Raw genomic sequence first — 23,028 nt, 5'->3', positions numbered from 1 at the left:
CAAGGGCTAACGTGGAAAGTCACGTGATGCAATGTGACCTGCTCCCGTCAGAACGCGTAAGTACACGTTAGGCCTCCAAACGCTATGGAGCTCCCACGCGTCCATTTCCTGCCCTAATAAATCGCGTGAAATCAGCTTGGGAAGTGGGCAATGGGACGTAAAAAGGGATTATGACCTGACACTCACACCAACCCATGGATTTAATGATGATTACACACCCTCATTGGTTATAAAGGGAGAAGACCCCTTCATTAAGGGGATTCGGCCATTTTACACTTGAATTCTCTCTCTTGCAAACTTTGTATTTACTTCCTAATCATTTGTAAGTCAATCCGCTTGTTGCGACCCGACCCACAATACTAATACAATCAGGTGACGTAGGACTTGCTACCTTAGCATCCGACCACTTTAAAAAGCTCCCATCGCATTTATTTCATATTTTTCATCCATAATACGTGTGTCTCTTGGCCAATCAACGTTGCGCATGTCGATTAGTTGGTGTTGTTAGAATCACGCATCACATTTGGCGCTGCTAGAAGGAGGCTAATTTAGTGTTCATCCTTCATCAGGAGAATCTCAACCTACTGGTCCACAGCAACAAATGGCCCACCAATCTGAACCTGAGAAGCTAACCAGTGCGTTTGAAGGAGTCCCCTTGACCCAAGGGGATACCCCCTCAGGGTACTTCCAGTTTCACAAATGTTACAGGGGATATCTCGGAGCTTCGCAGCTTGACCCCGCATCAGAAGCTACCTGGAGAGGTTCGATAATACTCTCTAGACGGTCAACTAGAGGCTGGACCGTTTGGACCAAGGATGTCATCTACAACAGCTGGGGCGGTGCAACCGCCCAAAAAACGCCTGCAGGTCCGCCGAGCGAAGGCGGCAAGGGAAATAGCCCGTGTCGCAAGCACTGCAGCGGTAGACGTAACGTAAGGGTAGAAGTGGCAAAAAGTAAGCCTACGGGTCCTAAGGACCAGCGAACAAACCATGCCCCGAGCAGGGTGCCGACAAAGCTGAGACTCGACGAAAAAGTGAATCCGAGCTGGCCCATGCCACGTCGCAGTGGTGACCCAAGCAAGGGGCGGCGCGACAATTCCTGTCACCGCCAGCAAAACGATTTGATCGCTACTCTGTACGGGTGGTCCCCACACCTCGCGGGGCGGTTCGTACCACCGCGAGGGTCATGAAAATGCCCCGCACAATCCTCGCCTTCACAGCCTCTAGTCAGTGTGTGTCGAGTGCGGCCGAAATGCCGCTAGGCTGAGTGAGGAGTCCGACCTCTGGACTTTCCTAAACCGTAATCGCGCAAGGCGGACTCGCATGGTGTGAAAGCAATCCCCAATTGGCCCCATTACCACAAATTGAGGAGCTACAGCGAGCTCTGGACAGGTTAGGGAGCAGCAAAACGAACAGGCCCAGGTCGCCTCTGCATCCCCTTTCTCCCCCGAAGTGCTAGCTGTCCACTCCCCACCGGGGTTCAGAATGCCCGACATGCGACCATTTAATGGGAACCATGACCCACAGGATCATTTGTATGAGTTCAACGACCTGATGGAGCTCCACCAGGTTTTGGACCTTGCAAATGTCGTTGTTTGGCCGTGACGTTGATTCTCATGCCAGCGGTGGTTAAGGTCGCTTTGGCGGATCGATCAGTTCGTGGCCTCCGATGAGCACGACGTTCCTACGGCTTTCCAAGCAAATTGGAAGTTTTTGATGCCTTGAGCTACCTCAGCACATAAGGCAAAGAAAGAGACGAATCCCTGTAATCTTATATCGACCGTTTCCCGGGAACTCAACAAGGTGGCTCATGCCCCAGAAGAGTCCATCCGACACTTATAATAGCTGGAGTTAGCCCGCAAACCAACCTGTGGAAAGAACTGCAGGCTAGGACGATGTTTCCCTCACCAGATTTATAACCTTGCAAGAAAAATATCTCCGAAAGAGAATTCATTGGCGGCACTCCGCCGTCGCGATCACGGCACTTCAAGCGTATGTTCTGGTCGGGGAGAAAATAGGAGAGCTGATCGCAAAGGAGACATTGATGATCAGCGAAAAGGGAAGAAACCCCGCTACGAACACAAGAAGTCCTATGCTCCTGTTCCTTGTTGCGACCGGGACAGAGCTCAATACACTCCGCGAACGTGTCCATATCTGCCAATCCTTGACAATCCAAGGAGGCCAGCCTGCTCGGTGAACGAACCCATGAAAACCCCTGCTACGGCCAGAAACAGCAAAAAATACTACTGTTTGCATTGGGATAACAGGCATCACACTGATGAATGCCGAGCTCTAAAGCAGGCAATCGAGGAGACTCATCAAGAAAGGCACTTTAAAGAGTATATTGATGACTCTCCAAAAGAGAACCAAGGGGAGTAGAGAAAAAGTGTCGTGATCGCAGCAGATACAGCAGTGTTAACATAATCTTTGAGGCCCACACCTCGGCGATGACGAAACACGCGAGGTGCGCAGAAAGGTATGCTCGCGAAGCTTATCACGACCGACCCATCAGGGTAATAGACATTTTCGCAGCGACGCAAAAGGAAAAGGAGGAGTCGATCACCTTCTGCGAAAAGGAAGTAGCTCGCCTGCACCATCCTCACAGGACGCCCTAGTGATCACGCCCCTGATAGGGTGCCATAATGTCTTGTAGAATGCTTGTGGACAACGGAAGCGCTGTGAACATCCTGTTAAGCCGCTTTCGATAGAATGAACCTAGACAAGGCCGACCTGAAGCTCGCCTCGATGCTCTTTCGGTTTTACAGGGGATCACCTGATCCCCAAGGAACAAACCAGCTACTAGTCACGCTCGGCGACCTACGACGAGGTGTACTAGGGTTACCGATTTTTGGTGCGTGGATTGCCCATCGGCCTTAATGGAATCTTGGGGCGACTCTTGTTGAGAAGCTTCAAGGCAGTCACTTCCAATATCACCTCAAGATGAAGTTCTCCACTCCAACGGGGATAGGGAAGTGAGAGCGGATCGCAAGCGCATCTCGCGAATGCTACGTAAAAGTGGTGCAGATGGCAGGCAAGGGAAAGGGCATTACGTGATGTGTGCCTCGCCCGGTATGGCGATCAGCCGAATCGAACCACAAGCGCGTCCAGCAGAGGATACATAGATCTGCGAATCCAGGAAATCCCTCCCAGCGGCCCGTGTTGAGGAATCTGTCGAAATTTCGATTGATCCAAAAAAGTCGAGCCGAGCCGAGTGTTAAAGATTGGAAACTGTCTAGCCCTCAGCTCCCTTTCGAGCTGATAAGCTTCTTAAGGGAAAACCTTGACGTATTTGCCTGGTCGCATGCAGATAGAGGTGGAAAAAATGGGCCGGTTAGGCAGGCCAAACCTAACCCGGCCCGTAAAAAAGAGGGCTCAAACGGCCCGCCTTAATGGTGGGCCGCGGTTGAGCCCAACCCGCTAGCAACCCCCGTCGGGGCGCGGTTACACATGGTAACCGCGGACCCCCGGTTGCTAATTTGTCCTCTTTGCAAGAGGCCCGCGCAACCCGACGGGCTTGTGCAACGGCCAACCGCCGGGTTGGCCCCAAAAAAAAAAAAAAATTGTAAATCTTTTTTATTTTTTTCAATTACCACTTTTACCCTTGAAATATAGCCGTTTTATAGCCGTTGGAGGTCTTTTTCGTCATTTCTTTCCCTATTTTTCTATAAATTGGCCCTAAACTCTCATATTTTTCTCACAACTCAAATTCTCTCATTTCTCATATTCTATTTAATCTCTATTCTCTCAACTCTCAAGTCTCAATTATTCATTTATTCTCTTAATATTTTGTTATCAATTTGCTTTATTTAATTTTATTAGGTTTTGCAATTTTCAATTCATATTTCCAATTTCCATATTCCAAATCTCTTTCTTTAATTTTTATTTCTTCTACATCAATTTTTTTTTCAACTACAAGTCTACATGGATAGATATTTCTCTCCCATCAATTTCAATGAGGAAGAAAACTATTATCCTAGTCCTAGTCCCTGATTTTACTATGAATGCAGGAGATTCAAATAGTCCCGCTGTCCCAATCCCAATCTCAGAATCCGATACACCTCAAAAATGCCGCGATTCCACAGCGCCCGTTGTTCAGAAGTCGTCCTGTATCGTCGTCCTCGTAATCGTGTCCTCACCACTCATCTCAAGCTGAGGCGGGATCATCAACTGCCGTCGAAAGCGAAAACAGACACACATCAACGTTTGGGCGTATTTCGACAAGTTTTACGAGACAGAAAATGGCGTTCAATCAAGTCAAGAAAGCAGATGCAAATATTGTGCAAATGTTTATAAAGCTGATTAGCATATGGTACTAGTACTAGTCTTACAAAAGGCATGCTAAAAAATATTAATCAACATGGAAATAGAGAAAGCAATCAAACTCAAATAACTAATATGGGTACTATTGCGTTATAATTCTGATGTATATAGGGAACAGTTAGCTTTATATATTGCTGCATCTGATCAACCTATTATATGCGAAGATAATATTTTTGAAAGATTTGTTTAAAATTCATTTTTCCAGGATTAAAAGTTATTCTAAACTGCAACTAGAAATGATTTAATAAAATTGTTTAAAAAATAGAAATTAGAATTAAAAATAAATTTCATACTTGTCATATTAGTGTGACTTTAACTGCTGATATTTGGAGTGGTTAGAGATAAACAAGATTATATTGTTGTGACTAGTCATTATTTTGATAATGATTTAAATATAAATAAATCTTTATGTAGGATTGATTAAATGGATGTGCGATCATAGTGTTTAGAATCTATAATAAAATTATTGACGTTTTAGAAGATTATGATATTATGATAAAGTGATAAGTTTAACTTTAGATATGCAAGTTCTAATAGTAAAGCTATATAATTTTTTTAAAATAATTATCTGTTATATAATAATTTGAAGTTTTTCACCAACGTTGTGCATGTCATGTTATTAATTTAATTGCGAAAAGTGGTATGAAAACAATTAAAAAAATATTGATTAGAATTATGGAACTTTAGCTTGAGTATTACTAGTATAATAAAAAATGCTGAATTTCAAGAATGTATAAAATCAATATGTCTCCTAGAATTTTCATTAGATATGCTGTTAGATGGAATAGTACTTATTTAATGCTTGATTCATGTTTACCTTATGCTAATATAATAGTTCATTGTAGCAAATAATAGAGGTCCTCATCATTTGGTAGAAAATGATTGGAAGATAGCTAAAGTATTTCATTTTTTCTCTTTTTAAATGTTTTTACAAGCCACCTTTAACTTTCTGGTGTGGTATTATCCCTACTAGTCCCATTGGTAATACATGCATTATAAAAATTTCCGAGTTATTTACACAAAACAAAGATGATGAAATTTTCATGCACCAATAAAGGCAATGGAAATTTTTTTTGAAAATTGGAAACCGTTCCTTTTCTTTATTGTTTAGGTGCTATATTTGATCCTAGAATAAATTAGCACGTTTAGAAATGGTCTTGACAATTTAAGTGAAAATTACAAAACGAATCATATGTCAATCAAATAGGAGAGGTAAAAATAGTCTTTTCGAATATTTTCCAATATGAAAACATGTATGGGCCCGCAGTCGCAAAGAGGCGAAATATCCAGAGAAGCTGTAGCAGAAGAAAACAAATGAAGACTATCTCTTGGAATGCACTGAATAGGCCGAAGAGGAACCCGAGTCCGAAGCACAGCCTCTCTTCAGAAGCACCACACCAACAACAACAACAACTAATATGCTGTCCTCATGAGTCACAGAGTAATGAACTCAACATATTTGGCAACCCCCGAAATGTTTTTAACAGGTCCTTTGATCTCTTAGAGTATTGGAGCAGAAAATGTATTTTTCCGGTATATTCAAGACTTGCCTTGGATGTTTTCGCTGTTCCTGTCTCAACCGTTCATCCCGAACAAACATTTAGTGCAAGGGAAGGATTTAAATGAAAAGAGAGGCTAAACTTACTCCAAAAATGATTGAAGTCCTCACATGTCTTGCAGATGGTAACGATCGCGCCATCAAGATCAATACAGGTTATCGACAATGCTTTAGTAGAATCATTTCAATTTGTAATATAGATGATACAGATGAGGGAGGTCCTAGTGAACCACCCCCAATTAGTTTGTTTGTAAAATGTAATTTGTAAATAATTGTCAATTATGCTACTCTTTTTTCTTTACCAAGTTTTTCTCCCATGGGTTTTTCTTGGTGGGGTTTTAACGATGGGCAATAATGTTTTGTAATTTCTTATTTTATTTTTGATAAAGAATAAGTCTAATTTTTCTCTATATTACAATTTTATTGTATTAAAATTGAATTAATATTGAAACTGTTAACAAAAAAAAAAATTGAATTGAATTGAAATTGAATTATTGATATTTGAAAGTTAACTAAAACAATTATATTTATAATTATTTATTTGAAAAGTTAAATCTCCCTAAATGCGGGCCTAACCCGGCCCGCCTTTGTTGGCTGGGGGTTGAGCCCAGCCGCCCCAAAGCATGTAACCCGCGCGGGCCGGGCCGGGCGGTACTTTTCCACCTTTACATGCAGATATGGTCGGGATCAGCCGGACATTATTTGCCACTCATTAAACCAGCAATGAAGCCAAACACGGTTCGCCAGAAAGAAGAACGATGGATCCGTGAGCGGTACGCCGCACTAAAATCAGAAGTGGAAACCTTCTCCGAAAGGTCCATTCGAGGAAGCTCTCTACCCGACCTGGGTCGCCCAACCCGGTTCTGGATAAGAAGCCAAATGGCAAGTGGCGGACCTGCGTTGACTTCAGCGACCTCAACAACCTGCGAAAGACAGTCTTCCTTTCGAGAATCGCCAGCTCGTTGATGCCACCTCGGGGCACGAGCTGTTAAGCTTCATGATGAATACTCCGGATACAATCAAATCCGATGTATGGCCAGACAGAGGAGCATAGTCCTTCATTACGAACCGGGGGCTGTACTGTTACAAAGTTATGCCTTTCGGCCTCAAGAATGCCAGGCGCACCTATCAAGGTTGGTTAACCGAATGTTCTCCGACCAGATCAGAAGGATAATGGATGTCTATGTGGACGACATGCTGGTCAATCCAGGCCGCCTCAGAGCACATTACACATCGCTGAGATGTTGACATCCTCCGACTGTACAGAATGAAGCTGAACCCTCTCAAGTTGTTCGTTGGGGTATCGTCAGGAAAGTTCCTACGGTATATGGTTAATCAGCGGGGCACAGAAATAACCCCGAAAGATCCAAGCTCTGCTACGATTGAGAGCCGACCGAGCAAGAAACAGAGTATGACGTCTAAATGCGAGTAGTCGTTAATAGCGGCACTAGTCGCTCTATCAAGGCTAACAAGACTGTTGCTTGCCAGTTTTCAATTTCTGAAGCCAATAAGAATCGAGACTCCCAATGCGAACAGGCATTCCAGGGCTATAAAGAACACCTCGGAATGCACATCCTCTCTAAGCCTCTTCCTAGGAATCAGCTCGTGCTAACCTGTCCTCCTTCCGTAATCTGCTCGCCCAGTCAGTGAAGTCTGGTACGGCGAATAGAGGAAAAGGCGTAATGGCCAGTGTACTAGTGAGCAAGCGCTGTCGGATGCCGAAAGTGCGGTATCGGAAATGGCGGGACTAGCCTTTTGCTCTGCTGATCACATCAAGAAAGCTGCGACCCTACTTCCACGCCCATACGATCAGTAATGTAATTAACCCCTATAACTGGCGAGTCCTCCAGAAACAGAAGCCTCGGGTAAACTGCTAAATAGGGCCATGGAATTAAGACCAGTTGCACAGTTCGACGAAGTATAAGCAGGCTGACCATAAAGGCAGGTTGCTTGTTCAGATTTCATCTCAGAACTTTCTATCTCCCATAATGCGAGCAACGCCTAGCGAATTCATGCAGGAAAAGTATTCAAAACCTGTCGACCGTGGAACCTCTACGTCGAACGGGTCATCGAACAGAAGGAAGAGCCGGCTGCGGCGTTTCTCCTTGTAAGCCCGAGGGGGCTCGATTCATGGTATTCTCGGTTTCGGGTTGTAAGGCGACCAAACATGAGGCTGGTATGAAGCCTAGCTTGCCGGGTTGCGACTTGCCAAAGAAATGGGCTGCAACCGCGATGCACCATCGTACAGCGACTCATGTTGGCTCACAACCAAATTTTAGGGAATACCAAGACAAGGAAGAGAATATGGTCCGTATCCTAAAAGCTAAGCCGCTCTCAGGCGTTCAAGCACTTTGAATACACTCAGATCCCAAGAGATCGAATTCTATATGCGGGACGCCCTAGCAAAGATAGCCTCGTCGTTGGATTCAGAGGCATCCAGATAACATTCTTGTTTGTTTTGTCGATGCTCCAACTATCAGCTCAATCGAACAGGCCTAATGTGACAACCAGATTCCTGGAGACTCCATTGTCCAATACCTCAAGGATGGGACCTTGCCAGCGACAGAGTCGGAGGCAAGGGTCTACGAGCAAATCTGCGTCGTTACACCCATCATCGCGGGACTAGCTGTACAGGAGAGGATTCAGTGCCCCCTCTCCCGATGTGTATCAGGACAGGAAGAAGCAACTACGTCATGAGGGAAATTCACGAAGGATCTGCCGGAAATCACATAGCTGCTCGTCTCTGCACTACGAACAAGGTTGTTCGTCAGGGATATTATTGGCACCCCGAATCCAAGAAGATGACCACAATTTTGTCAAGAAATGTGACAAGTGCCAGCGGTTTCGCGAACATCGCGCAGCCCCCTTGCACGAGCTGATAACGATGTCTAGCCCCTGGACATATTTCCATGTGGGGGGCGATAACCTTATCGGTCCCCATGCCAGTTGGAAAGAGGGGGGTCAAATATGCCGTGGTTGCGTATAGATATTTCACAAAATGGGTGGAAGCTGAACGCTAGCCGGATCACGACTGAAAGATGAAAGACTTCGTTTTCAACGACATTAAGAAATAGTGTGCCACTACGGAATCCTCCCCACACCCCTCCGCATTTTGGATAATGGAAAGCAATTTGATAACGAGGAGTTTAGCAGTTCTGCGCATGAGCCTGGGCATCCATAAAAAAATCGCCTCAGTCGCCAGACCGCCAGCGGAGATGGCCAAGTTTGAAGCTATCAACAAGACCATCAAGCACAATGAAGGCCAAGCTTGGGGCCGCCAAAGGAAAATTGGGCTGACGATCTCCCGAAGTCTCTATGGGCATACAGGACAACTCCAAGAACCTCTACCCTTAGAAACCATTTTCGATTAGCCTATGCGCCGAAGCAATGAATCTCTGATGGCATGGTGGAACTGGTTCTCTTTGGATGAGACTTGTACGATGAGAGTGGTATTAAAAAGTCGAAGCACTTATAAGGGCAAGTCTGGATCTCGTTTGAAGAGCACCGTAAGAAGAGCTTCGCTAGGATAGCAGCCTACCAGCAACGTGCGAAAGGTTCTCAATTCAAAGGTCACAGCGAAGAGACTTCCAAGGCGGAGACTTGTGCTAAAAGAAGTTCTCCTCAGAAGCAGGGAGCAAGTGTGGGCTGGTATTAGGATCTACATGCGGAAGGACGTACCGAGTTGACAAGGTGCATACAAACCTGGGACTTACATCTCAAGATTCTGAACGGTTCCAAAATACCCTGAGCTTGGAATGCTGCAGCACCTCCGCGCCATACTATAGTATCTCCCAAACTCGCTCTCATTATAGATCAGTTTTTATTTTGTTAGTTCCCCCTTTGTTGTAGAAGTATTATTCTGTTCGCTTAAACAGTTCGCGTTATTGTTCGCTAAGCAGTTCGCATTTATTCTGTTCGCTAAGCAGTTCGCATTTATTCTGTTCGCTTGTGAACGATTCACATGTAATATTGCCATGTAAACTGAATTGTAAACTACACTTATGTATGATAAAGCGAACAACAATTGAAAGCAAAATGTATTTTCATTTATTTGCAACAAAATTAAGACCTATTCTAATGGAGTCGACCCATTGCACTATGGCTGGTCGGGGGATCCTTCGAAGTAGGACCAAAACCCTCTGCCTGGTCGATCTTCAGGTGAGCCACTGTGCCTGATCATATTCTCCGTCAGAATCCGCAAGGTCTCTTACACACCCCTCTGGAGATCAAAAATACTAGATCTGGGTTCCTCGCCGCGCAAGGCATAAATGGACCGATTGCCCAGTCGCGCGGCCTATCCTTATCTCCTCTGAGCAAGGATCCGCTTTCTCGTCATGTGAAGCAATTCTTTCTGACTCTCCTGGAGTTCAGCTCCAGAGCAAGCCTTTCCTTTTCGGAAGCCTCCCTTTCTTGTTCAGCTCTGAGCCCATATGGAGGTCGTCTGGAGCTCCTGGTCCTCTCTCTGACTCCTTGAGAGCTAGCGGCGTTGTCCTCGAAGATCCTTACTTCCGCCGCACGTCGTTCAAGCTCTGCCTTGGAAGTCATATTCACAGAGAGCGGACACCTTTTGTTCAAGTACCTGTTCGCGCTTTCGAATGCTTGTCGTTCTTTCCGCTTTGACGGATTCCAAGTTCTAATTTCAGCCCAGCGACCTCCTCTTTAGGTCGTGCCCCTTTGCGGCCCCCAGCCGAGTCTTCCCATAGACATCTCATCGCAAAGCAAAGCCTGCGAGCAAGAAGTGAATTAGAATGAAGACAGCGGACAAACTTTAAGAGCAGTGTTACCTTGCTTAGATGCTGAAACGACGTGGTCATCAGGTCATCGCCCTGTATCGGCGAACTCATCATTGACTCCGATAGCCACAACTCGAGCAGAGAATAGACTATTGGCTGCAGGTATTCGGCAGGCTCCCCAACGAGTCCAGCAATGGCGTGCCCTTGCCTTGTAGCAGCGATCGTCTCGTCCGCGGGTTCCTTGCCCGACCTCCTTCTTGAGTCTTGTCGCGACTCAAGGGTTCTTCCTCAGATTCAGTCTCGACCTCGCTCGACTGATATTGCTTCCTCTTCATTCGATCTCTGCGGCCGGAGCCTTCGCTTGGGCGAGACGGTGGTGTCTGAGCGACATATCTGTCTGCCGTCTCTGTACAGGACAGGGTTAGGAAGGCGCGGCTATTTGCACCGGTTGTGCTATAATGGGACGAGCAGCTCGATGACGCTCTCTCTCTCCCCGATCGAGGAAGGAGTAAACGGTGCTCGCGCGAGGCTGCTCGGACTCTTTTAGAAGGCATAGTCACTGCATGCATGTACATTTGTACAAAAGTTATTTTGTGACAGAAGGGAATTAGTGTAACTACCTTCTAGGGTCTCCAAAGACGCTTGTGCTGATGAAACCATACTTCGCCAAGTTCGCGATTGTCACGTGCTTCGCTGTGTCCCGGCTCTTCCTGGGGAAGGACTCCAAAAAAGACACGAGCCTGTTCGGGTCGTCAAGCAGGTCTTGGCTGGTCATCTTATTAACTGTAAAAGAAGGCAGGTCGTTATGATAAAGCAGATGGCGAACAGATAATGAACCTAGCGAAGAAGAACCTACTTGGTTTCTGAAAGCGGTAGTGGCCATCATAGTAGAAAAAGAAGAATTTGTGTCTCGTAGGCCCCGCGCGTTGCTGGATAGCTATGTATCCTTCGCGCGATGGTAGGTCACTGGGACAAGTATAGAATCCTGGCCTTTCTCTTTTGAGATAGTAGGCGTACCGCAGCTCCATCGCCGTTGGCTCGCCGAAGCTACTCTCGCGGCATTGTCCCGAGCTTCTTCCATTCAGTCATCAAAATTACAAAACCTCCAATCGCGGCGATGACTTAGTTTCCAAGGTTCGTCCTCAAACCTTAAAAATAATGGAAACTTCTGTTATGCCTGGGAAAACAGAGGCTAACGTGGAAAGTCACGTGATGCAGTGTGACTGTCCCGTCAGAACGGTAAGTACACGTCAGGCTTGCCAAACGCTACGGAGCTCCCACGCGTCCATTTCCATTTCCTGTAATAAATCGCATGAAATCAGCTTGGGAGTGGGCAATGGACGTAAAGCGGATATGACATGACACTCAACCAACCCATGGAATTAATGATGATTACACGCCCCCTCATCTAGTTATAAAAGGGAGAGACCCCTTCATTAAGGGGATTCGGCCATTTTACACTTAATTCTCTCTCTTGCAAACTTTGTATTACTTTTCCTAATCATTGAGTCAGTCCGCTGTTGCCGCTGACCCACAATAATATAACAAATCAGTGGACGTAGGACTTGTACCTTAGCTATCCGAACCATGTTTAAAAAGCTCCCATCGCATTATTTATATTTTTCTATCCATAATCACGTGTGTCTCTGGCCAATCAACGTTGCGTACGTGTCGATTAGTTGTGTTTAGAATCAGCATCAACATTATAAAAAAATATACACGAATGAAGCTTAATTTAGGCTGGTTTGGGATACTGGTAAAGAAAAATTACTAAAAAATGAAAGATGGCTTCTTTAATTGGATTTAGTTCAAAAAGACATTCATCAATTTGTTTTCACTTTTATCTCTTAAATCTGCAGTTAGCTCTGGTTAGTAAAAACACGTATTATAGCGAATTGTACGGAATAGCCATATATTCGCGTATAAGACGCACGTATACGTTTTATAAAATCTACCATATAATTCGCGTATAATAAGGCTCACGTTAATCGTTGAATTATTAGAAAAAAAAAAAATCTCACCCCCAAAATGACATCATTTAGTGGGTTTTTACTAAAAATCAAAACAGATCTCTCTTCTCAGTTCTTCTTCCTCAGTTCCAATTCTTCTTCTTCCTCAGTTCAATTCTTCTTCTTCCTCAGTTCTTCAGCTTTTTCTTCCCAATTCTTCACAAATTTCCACAAGCAATCAACTCCCATAATCAACACGCAACAATCAACTCTAGCAAACAATCAATTTCCACAACCTTCGTCTCTTTGTATAGAATAAGTTTATAATTTATACAAAAGAGCACGGTTTAAGAAGGAAGTGAAGCAGAAGGGGGAAAAGAAAAGAGAAGAAGAAGAGAAACTTACAGAAGAAGAGAGAAGAAAGTTGAAAAGAACGAGCAAATGAAGAGAAGAGAAACGCAGGTGATGAAATTTAATAAATATATAGTTTTACTTTACATGGTACATTTGTAATTTTGTAACTGACTACAGGTGTGTATTGTAATTTTGTAAACAATTGGTTTGTTATGAGTGTTTGATTTGACATCATAATTGAATCTTGCTAATATTGTGCTTAAGTCTGGAAACTATAATTGATATCAGTTGTATTTATATATTGGGTATTTGTGTTATGGTAATTGAATACTTTGCATTGAAATGTTATATTGATTTAACTAGGTATCCATAAAGTGTTAAACTAAGATTGATATTGCCGTGTTTTTCAAAACGTATTATTGACAATGCACTGTATTAAAAGTATATACCTATATCGTATTTTTCCCGTATCTAAATTTATGGCCGATTTTTATAAAGATTTTTCACCGTTGCCGTATTATACCGTAAAATTCCTGTACCCTTTTTTTGACCGTACCTGATTTACTAACTAGGACAGTTAGGAAAGCCTGCCTTATTTTTAGAAATATAAAATAGCTCTTATATATATTATATCTTTTTTTTCTATAATTATTTATTCTTGATTTTTTTTAATAAAAATATGATTAGTTAACTTATTTGTTAGTATAAATAAATTTTGATATTTTAGTAGCTCCTTAAAGAGCTTTAGGTATGTGATCATGTTGTCCTCTTTTACTTGGTACTCCGCATTGACTTGGTTTAACTATCAATTGTGAGTTGCTCTTTATTAGTAGACTTGGCTTCATTATTGGAGGCCTTTAAAGTTGAATTTCAGAGCATACTCAAAGATAAACCCCTTAGAGCTTGTGAGGATGATTATAGCACCACTATCATACGCTATCGGTAGAACCATCCAGGATCCAGAGCAATTGACGAATTTTTTTTAATCAAAACTCTGTTGAGTGGACTCTGTTGCTATTGATGATGTTCCTACATTAGAGTCATTGTTTCCTTGCTATTGCTTGTCTATCTCAATTTATGTTGTTTTTTCTCTAGTACATCCTCCTACTCCCCCTTCAAAATTGGTCAATTTGACTACGAAATCAATAACTGCATGGGCTTTCATGTTGTTCGAGGTTTGTAGAGAACGTCAAACTCACTCAGTTGCATGGACCACCTTATAAGTCTCCAAGATACTTCTTAACTCTAGAGTATTTACCATAGAGGATAGTTGGTTAGGACGACCACTATGTTAGGGGTGGAAAAAATCGGTTAACCGAACCGGTTTTCGGTTCAAAAAAATTATTGAACCGAAACCAGTCCGGTTTCGGTTATAAACCGAATCGAAAATTCAGTTCGATTAACCGGTTTTAAACCGATTATATATTGGGCTGCATTTTTTGGCCTAATTATGAATTATGGGCTGCATTTTTCGGCCCAATTCGGTTTTTGGCCCTTTTTTCCATTTTTTTTTTTTTTTGCTTGAATTAAAATTATATTTATTGTAATTGAATAATTTGAATTCATATAATTTTTAATTTATGTCAAATATTAATAATTTAAAATTACAAATCAAAGATTGCAAAAATAAATACATGATACATGCCATCTGTGAACAGTTACGAGTTACCAGGTCTCACTGCTATCAATTTTTCTAACAATATAATGTCAAAGGATATCTCTGGACTGTCACAACTAAAAGTGTAAAAGGCTCTGCATTTTAGTTTTAAACAATACTGGTATAAATTGGGTGCAGGCAGGTTATTTTCTCCTTTCCTCTTTTCTTTTCATGTTTTATTCATATACTTCAATTTTGAAATACCATATTTTTCTTGATATTCAGGTTGAAATAATCAAGCCTTCATTGCCAGTAATTGAAGAGCTACATCTCATGGGAAATAATATAAGTGCCATACAGGTAGTCCTTGTTGGAAAACCTTAATTTATGGCCTCAAAGTCACTCAATAATCTCATTTAGACACCGCTGAGCATATTATTGTTTGTCCTTATCTTTGAGAATTTATTTTGGCAAATTATTACAATTTCACCAAGATAATGAGTGGCTGTTATGCATAAATTTATCATATGATTGCAACCTTGTTACGGGTGGAAAATGAAATGTAAATCAAACACATGATTAAAACTAGCAAACACATGCTAGTCCACAAAAAGATTTCAAACTAGCAAATATAAATATAACAAACCCACAAAAATATTTCAAAAAAGGCCTCCAAGCAAGCAATAACCGTCAAACTCCAAGCACATGCCAATCCATTGTCAAATGTCAACTGTTAAAACAAAAAAAGTTCCATAACTTGTTAAGTAGCTCCCATTTTAAATTTTTTTCTTTTTATAAGTTTGTCCAATCAAATCTAGAAATTAGTAAATAAAAGAACAAATAAAACTAAATAAAATCATAGTATATACCTTGTTATTGGAAATTTGGATTGCCCTTCAATCATTTAGTTGAGGACGAGTACTTTCTACTCTGAAAGATGGAAATTCTGCAAAAAAATTGGATAAACACATAATTAAATAATTGAAAATATAATTAACAAATCCAACACATACATAATTAATTAATTGAAAGTAAAGCAAAAATTTTACCTGACTCAATTTTTGTTAACTCATCCAAGGTGTTCTCAATGGCTAATGGTGCACGCGTAATCCGAATCCAATCTTGTGTGCAGATAAGAGCTTCCATTATTTTTGTAGTAAGGGAGCTGATGCGTGTCTACTACAACATGCAAAACTAGCAAGTGCACTAGTCGCTCAAGTAATAGAGTGATGGGTAGGATATCGTTCCCACGAGGACTGGTAGCAAAGCACTAAGTTCCCTAACGTTAACAAGTTGAAGCAACCGAAAATCTTGGATTTGTGGGAGCAATTTGTAATTGAAAGAAAACAAAATAAAATCTAACAAGAAATTAATCCTTAAAAGGAGATACTGGCCGCATTTGTGTTCCAAACGATGCGCCAAGATATGGCTACCGGCCAGTTCTTTGGCCGTAGATCTGGCTTTTTCCGGCTAGATCCATCGTGGATCTGGTCGGAAAATGCTAGATCGGCGCACTACGGCCAGATTCAACCAGTAGTGCGCTATATACCAGATTCTGGTGGTGGTGGCCGGAATCTGGTAAATGTGGGTGGTGGGGTGTTTTTGTCAATTTCTAAACATTTTTTTGGGGTGTTTAGTTAAATAACAAATTTAGAGGGGTAAAAGAATTGATAATATAGAATAATATTTAAGAATAAGAATAAAATGGTATTAGATAGGATAGGGAATAAATACTAAAAATTCTTACCAAACGGAGCCTAAATTTTGTTGCCGCCTGAGCCAAGTTTTGTAGATCCTAAAACAGGCTAAGAAAGGCACAAAAAATTCCCATATGCTTCAGATGAAAATAACAAAATAAAATCTCAACTATTTTGAATAATGATATAATTAAGATTAAAAATTTGACAAGAAAAAGAGAACTATATCATTTTAAACCAAGGAACCAACCGGATACTTCTTGGCAAAGAAGATGAGATTCCCAATGATATAAATCCTCACCTCTTCAATGTCATTGAAAAAAAAATTGCATCAGAATCCTTCAGGTAAAAAAAAATGTAATAAGTAATTTAATGTAATTTCCATTTCATACGAAAATCTGTTGAAGGGTCTGTGCCTTGCCAACCCATTTCTTTCCAAAGCTCCGATTTCAGAGCTGGCAAATCCCTACCAGGACAAGCTAGCCTCCATAACTGTTTAGAGCATCTGCCAGCACAAAAGTTCAATTTTATATTTATAAGTTATGCTCTAAAACAAAAGCAACAGGTCAGTCTTTCCCTTTCCTTTTTCTGGAGGAAATCAAAATCAGTGATCTTCCCAACACAACCATTATAAGTTAAAGTTGTAGAGAAATAAAGTAGGCAAATTTATACCTCAACCCTAATTTGGAGTAATTATGACAGGGATGATTAAGCTTATAAGATGTTCTCACCCAGTTTGACACACTTTGATACAGTAAGTGAATTGTGGGCACTTAATTTGAGTACTTTAACATGTAACTTCATCCATAAATTGTATTGCAATTTCAAACATGTAATATAAATCCTCAAGGCATCAAAACTTTTAGCAATCGGGCATAACTCTTCACTATAAACAGATTTCAATTTCATTAATAACAAAAATGAAAGGAATTAACCCACATCCACTATTATTGCTAGCTCTAAAACATTGAGGCGAAAATAGTAAGTATAAAATTAACGGAGGCCAAAAAATTAGTTAAGTAATAAAATTAAACGGAGAAAAACCTACCTGATGTTCCACACGGATCCATCAAGGGACTTCCAGCCTTTGTTGTAGATGTCTAAGCCTTTCTCCTAAATTGACACCAATTAATAGCGTAAGTCATACACATCAGTTCTTTTTTTTGATTAGATCGAAGAAATTCAAAGCAGAATTAAAAACATACATATTTCATGATTAAGTGCCATGAAATACTATCCATTTATCAAAACTAAGAGGTGAAATGCACAGCAATACAATATAATACCTGTAGAGGACTAAGTGAAGATGGAAAAGCTTCCGACTTAGTCCATTTGAGGTGCCAGAAGAGAGAGGCAAAAGTCGTCCAATAAGTGATCCAGATCCAAAAACAATATTTGCTACAAATTTCAAACTACCAAACTTAGTGAAAGGACACCTAAGATATTTCCACAATCAGCAATGTTATCAATAATCACAAAGCACTTAACACCTAACAGGTCATGAAGCATGATTTTTAAAAGCAATGACCAATATGATGGAAACTAAACAAATAAAAACAGGCATATAATGCGAATCTAACTTATATTTAGTTATCATTACACAAATGATACATTGGCATATGATTTCTAAGTGGTGTACCTCTTTGGTAAATGTAAAATGTCTTGAGAGTAACCTTACCTCACCGTTTGAGCAAACTGCCACCAGTTGGGACATTTAGTAATCCGAAAAAAAAAAAAAAAAAAAATGAGAGAGAGAAAAGAAAAAAGAAAACTAAATATAATTGCTTCAAGCAGTCATATACTAATTGTTTTCTTATTAAGGATTTCATTTAGAAACAAAACAGTACACCATCCTAATAGTATCATACCGAGGCAAACTTCTAAATTCAGGAGCAAAAACCCCTAATGCAGATTTCAAGAAAATCATGATGAAGATAGAATAACAAAAGTGCAGTCCCACTAATTAAGCAAGTTTCCATAGTAAGAGATAATGCTCAACTAGCAGTCTGAAGTACAAAATATATCAATCAGCCAACCAAAATTATCACAGCATAAGCCATGTCTTAACTAGCCTCTCTTGCCAACAAAATTACATCAAAAGCAAGAAACTGCAAATTATCATGACTATAAAGATAACAGTAAACATTAGCACATCACACCAAAAATGAGCTCATTGTGCAATTAGTCGAGTCAACAGAAACTACCACAAGTTTCCTAACTACCGAGATTACAAGGTTGCTACTTTGGCACTAGTCCACACATGCGAGGTAGTTTCTCAATACCAAAAAAATCTACCATCATAGTATGAAAGACTACAAATACCAAATTTTTGTAGACAATTCGCCGACAACAACAATACAGTAACCGTCACCAAAAATGATCCTCTAAGAAGATGATCAACAACAATATAACACACCTAACCACTGTGTCCATGTGCAATCAACTGAGAAAGTGAGAAGTCCAATGCAAGCGCTCCATTCTCCTTTGATCATCCCAAATAATCATCTACTCTACGTCCTAATATACATTTAACATAATTAAAAATTTATTTAAAAAAAAAATATTCTTCTTAACTTAATGAACACATTGAAGAAAAAATACCTGGAGACGGAATTATCATCATCATAGTTAGCTAAAAGGTTCACTTAAACTTCGAAACCAGAAGTCTCCAATGCTCACGATTTCTCCCATCAACATCCGTGATGGAGTCGCCCCTCAAAGTTCTCGATGTCATCAATTCAATTCAACTCAACTTGCAATTTAGAAATACCCAAATCAATATAAACCCTAAATCCTAAACTCACATATCATAATTCAATTCTACGAACCAGGATTAATAATTTAATTTAATGAATAAAAGAAAAAAAACAAAACAAAACAAAAGAAACGGACGTACCAAATTAAAATTTAAAAAATATAAAAATGAAACGAATTGTATATGACCTCGTAAATTTGTCACTAAGCAAAGTATAAGTTAAGAACTTTGTTTAATTTAAATAATTAAATAATTAATTAATAATAGTACAACTGTACAAGCCGATCGATAAAGATAATCGCTTGAATAACAATTTACAGACGGTTTTGGAACAAAAATAACAGCAAAGACGTGTTTTACAGTTAAGACGTGGACTGTTTGGTAAGACAGATAATTGACAAATTTTACCATAAAATACGGGTACTAACAGGGTGTGTGTTTTTTATTCTATCTATTTTTCTAAAATATTAAAATAATTGGAATTATGAAAAAAAAAAAAAAAAAAACTTGTTCAACGTATTTATCTGAAAACAATATTTGAAATTGTAGAGAATAAAACGCCTTCGAACATATTTCACTAAACAGTATTTTTTTAACATAAATTATCAATTAAATATATTTATTATTGTTATGCCTAGGAAAACAAGGGCTAACGTGGAAAGTCACGTGATGCAATGTGACCTGCTCCCGTCAGAACGTAAGTACACGTTAGGCCTCCAAACGCTATGGAGCTCCCACGCGTCCATTTCCTGCCCTAATAAATCGCGTGAAATCAGCTTGGGAAGTGGGCAATGGGACGTAAAGGGATTATGACCTGACACTCACACCACCCATGGATTTAATGATGATTACACACCCTCATTGGTTATAAAGGGAGAAGACCCCTTCATTAAGGGGATTCGGCCATTTTTACACTTGAATTCTCTCTCTTGCAAACTTTGTATTTACTTCCTAATCATTTGTAGTCAATCCGCTGTGCTTGGACCCGACCCACAATACTAATACAATCAGTGGACGTAGGACTTGCTACCTTAGCATCCGACCACTTTAAAAAGCTCCCATCGCATTTATTTCATATTTTTCTATCCATATACGTGTGTCTCTTGGCCAATCAACGTTGCGCATGGTCGATTAGTTGGTGTTGTTAGAATCACGCATCACATTTGGGCTGCTAGAAGGAGGCTAATTTAGTGTTCATCCTTCATCAGGAGAATCTTCAACCTACTGGTCCACAGCAACAAATGGCCACCAATCTGAACCTGGAAGCGTAACCAGTGCGTTGAAGGAGTCCCCTTGACCCAAGGGGATACCCCCTCAGGGTACTTCCAGTTTCACAAATGTTACAGGGGATATCTCGGAGCTTCGCAGCTTGACCCCGCATCAGAAGCTACCTGGAGAGGTTCGATAATACTCTCTAGACGGTCAACTAGAGGCTGGACCGTTTGGACCAAGGAATGTCATCTACAACAGCTGGGGCGGTGCAACGCCCAAAAACGCCTGCAGGTCGCGCGAGCGAAGGCGGCAAGGGAAATAGCCCGTGTCGCAAGCACTGCAGCGGTAGACGTAAGTAAGGGTAGAAGTGGCAAAAAGTAAGCCTAGGGTCCTAAGGACCACGAACAAACCATGCCCCGAGCAGGGTGCCGACAAAGCTGAGACTCGACGAAAAAGTGAATCCGAGCTGCCCATGCCACGTCGCAGGTGACCCAAGCAAGGCGGCGCGACAATTCCTGTCACCGCCAGCAAAACGATTTGATCGCTATCTGTACGGGTGGTCCCCACACCTCGCGGGGCGGTTCGTACCACCGCGAGGGTCATGAAAATGCCCCGCACAATCCTCGCCTTCACAGCCTCTAGTCAGTGTGTGTCGAGTGCGGCCGAAATGCCGCTCGGCTGAGGTGAGAGGAGTCCGACCTCTGGACTTTCCTAAACCGTAATCGCGAAGGCCGCGACTCGCATGGTGTGAAAGCAATCCCCAATTGGCCCCATTACCAAAATTGAGGAGCTACAGCGAGCTCTGGACAGGTTACGGGAGCAGCAAAACGAACAGGCCCAGGTCGCCTCTGCATCCCCTTTCTCCCCCGAAGTGCTAGCTGTCCACCTCCCACCGGGTTCAGAATGCCGACATGCGACCATTTAATGGGAACCATGACCCACAGGATCATTTGTATGAGTTCAACGACCTGATGGAGCTCCACCAGGTTTTGGACCTTGCAAATGTCGTTGTTTGGCCGTGACGTGATTCTCATGCCAGCGGTGGTTAAGGTCGCTTTGGCGGATCGATCAGTTCGTGGCCTCCGATGAGCACGACGTTCCTACGGCATTTCCAAGCAAATTGGAAGTTTTTGATGCCTTGAGCTACCTCAGCACATAAGGCAAAGAAAGAGACGAATCCCTGTAATCTTATATCGACCGTTTCCCGGGAACTCAACAAGGTGGCTCATGCCCCAGATAGAGTCCATCCGACACTTATAATAGCTGTGAGTTAGCCCGCAAACCAACCTGTGGAAAGAACTGCAGGCTAAGGACGATGTTTCCCTCACCAGATTTATAACCTTGCAGAAAAATATCTCCGAATAGAGAATTCATTGCGGCACTCCGCCGTCGCGATCACGCACTTCAAGCTATGTTCTGGTCGGGGAGAAAATAGGAGAGCTGATCGCAAAGGAGACATTGATGATCAGCGAAAAGGGAAGAAACCCCGCTACGAACACAAGAAGTCCTATGCTCCTGTTCCTTGTTGCGACCGGGACGAGCTCAATACACTCCGCGAACGTGTCCATATCTGCAATCCTTGACAATCCAAGGAGGCCAGCCTGCTCGGTGAACCGAACCCATGAAAACCCCTGCTACGGCCAGAAACCAGCAAAAAATACTACTGTTTGCATTGGATAACAGGCACACACTGATGAATGCCGAGCTCTAAAGCAGGCAATCGGGAGACTCATCAAAAAGGGCACTTTAAAGAGTATATTGATGACTCTCCAAAAGAGAACCAAGGGGAGTAGAGAAAAAGTGTCGTGATCGCAGCAGATACAGCAGTGTTAACATAATCTTTGAGGCCCACACCTCGCGCGGACGAAACACGCGAGGTGCGCAGAAAGGTATGCTCGCGAAGCTTATCACGACCGCCCATCAGGGTATAGACATTTCGCAGCGACGCAAAAGGCTCAAAAGGAGGAGTCGATCACCTTCTGCGAAAAGGAAGTAGCTCGCCTGCACCATCCTCACGAGGACGCCCTAGTGATCACGCCCCTGATAGGGTGCCATAATGTCTGTAGAATGCTTGTGGACAACGGAAGCGCTGTGAACATCCTGTTAAGCCGCTTTCGATAGAATGAACCTAGACAAGGCCGACCTGAAGCTCGCCTCGATGCCTCTTTACGGTTTTACAGGGGATCACCTGATCCCCAAGAACAACCAGCTACTAGTCACGCTCGGCGACCTACGACGAGGTGTACTAGGGTTACCGATTTTTGGTCGTGGATTGCCCATCGCCTTAATGGAATCTTGGGGCGACCTTGTTGAGAAGCTTCAAGGCAGTCACTTCCAATATCACCTCAAGATGAAGTTCTCCACTCCAACGGGATAGGGAAGTGAGAGCGGATCGCAAGCGCCATCTCGCGAATGCTACGTAAAAGTGGTGCAGATGGCAGGCAAGGGAAAGGGCATTACGTGATGTGTGCCTCGCCCGGCTATGGCGATCAGCCGAATCGAACCACAGCCGGTCCAGCAGAGGATACATAGATCTGCGAATCCAGGAAATCCCTCCAGCGGCCCGGTTGAGGAATCTGTCCGAAATTTCGATTGATCCAAAAAAGTCGAGCCGAGCCGAGTGTTAAAGATTGGAAACTGTCTAGCCCTCAGCTCCCTTTCGAGCTGATAAGCTTCTTAAGGGAAAACCTTGACGTATTTGCCTGGTCGCATGCAGATAGAGGTGGAAAAAATGGGCCGGTTAGGCAGGCCAAACCTAACCCGGCCCGTAAAAAAGAGGGCTCAAACGGCCCGCCTTAATGGTGGGCGCGGTTGAGCCCAACCCGCTAGCAACCCCCGTGCGGCGGCGCGGTTA

At 42.3% G+C, this 23,028-nt stretch overlaps 1 long non-coding RNA gene across 1 annotated transcript; it reads right to left on the bottom strand.

Annotated features, from left to right (window-relative positions):
• Positions 1 to 15,064: 15,064 nt before the first annotated feature.
• LOC116106489 lies at positions 15,065 to 15,658 on the bottom strand. The gene is made up of 3 exons (XR_004124323.1): positions 15,560 to 15,658; positions 15,380 to 15,456; positions 15,065 to 15,240 (listed from the first exon to the last, which is right to left on the bottom strand). It is a non-coding gene; the product is annotated as an uncharacterized LOC116106489 (long non-coding RNA).
• Positions 15,659 to 23,028: the final 7,370 nt, after the last annotated feature.

This window comes from Pistacia vera, unplaced genomic scaffold (genome assembly GCF_008641045.1).
Source record: "Pistacia vera cultivar Batoury unplaced genomic scaffold, PisVer_v2 Contig518, whole genome shotgun sequence".
In the NCBI taxonomy this organism is placed as follows: Eukaryota; Viridiplantae; Streptophyta; class Magnoliopsida; order Sapindales; family Anacardiaceae; genus Pistacia; species Pistacia vera.
Note: the sequence above shows the minus strand (reverse complement) of the source record. Positions and strands in the feature narration are given on the sequence as shown.